The following is a 480-nucleotide window of genomic DNA, read 5'->3' as shown; positions in this document are numbered from 1 at the left end:
GTGGAGTCCTCGCTCGTCTCCTCGAGGGTTGGAGCTGCACCTCGACGGGTTTTCTTCACTGGAACGGCTTGGGCTACTTCTTTTTTCGCCCCCCTTGATTTACTGACTGGAGCTGGCTCTTCTTCACTCTTCTCTTCAGCCTCTGGTTCTACAGCAGTTTTTTTCCCCTTCTTTTTGGGTGTTTTGGAGTCTTCCTGAACAGCGCTGCTTGAATCTTCAGTGGGATTTGCTGGCTCACTGGTCACTGTGGCGGGTTTTGCTGCAGCCCGCCTCCCCTTTTTGACCGGCTCTGAAACTGTGGATTCTTCGCTCGTCTCCTCGAGGGTTGGAGCTGCACCTCGATGGGTTTTCTTCGCTGGAACGTCTTGGGCAACTTCTTTTTTCGCCCCCCTTGATTTTCTGACTGGAGCTGGCTCTTCTTCACTCTTCTCTTCAGCCTCAGGTTCTGGCTTTTCCTCTGGTTCTACAGCAGTTTGTTTC

Source organism: Notothenia coriiceps, unplaced genomic scaffold (assembly GCF_000735185.1).
Source record: "Notothenia coriiceps isolate Sejong01 unplaced genomic scaffold, NC01 NC01_scaffold00016867, whole genome shotgun sequence".
Classification (NCBI taxonomy): domain Eukaryota; kingdom Metazoa; phylum Chordata; class Actinopteri; order Perciformes; family Nototheniidae; genus Notothenia; species Notothenia coriiceps.
Note: the sequence above shows the minus strand (reverse complement) of the source record.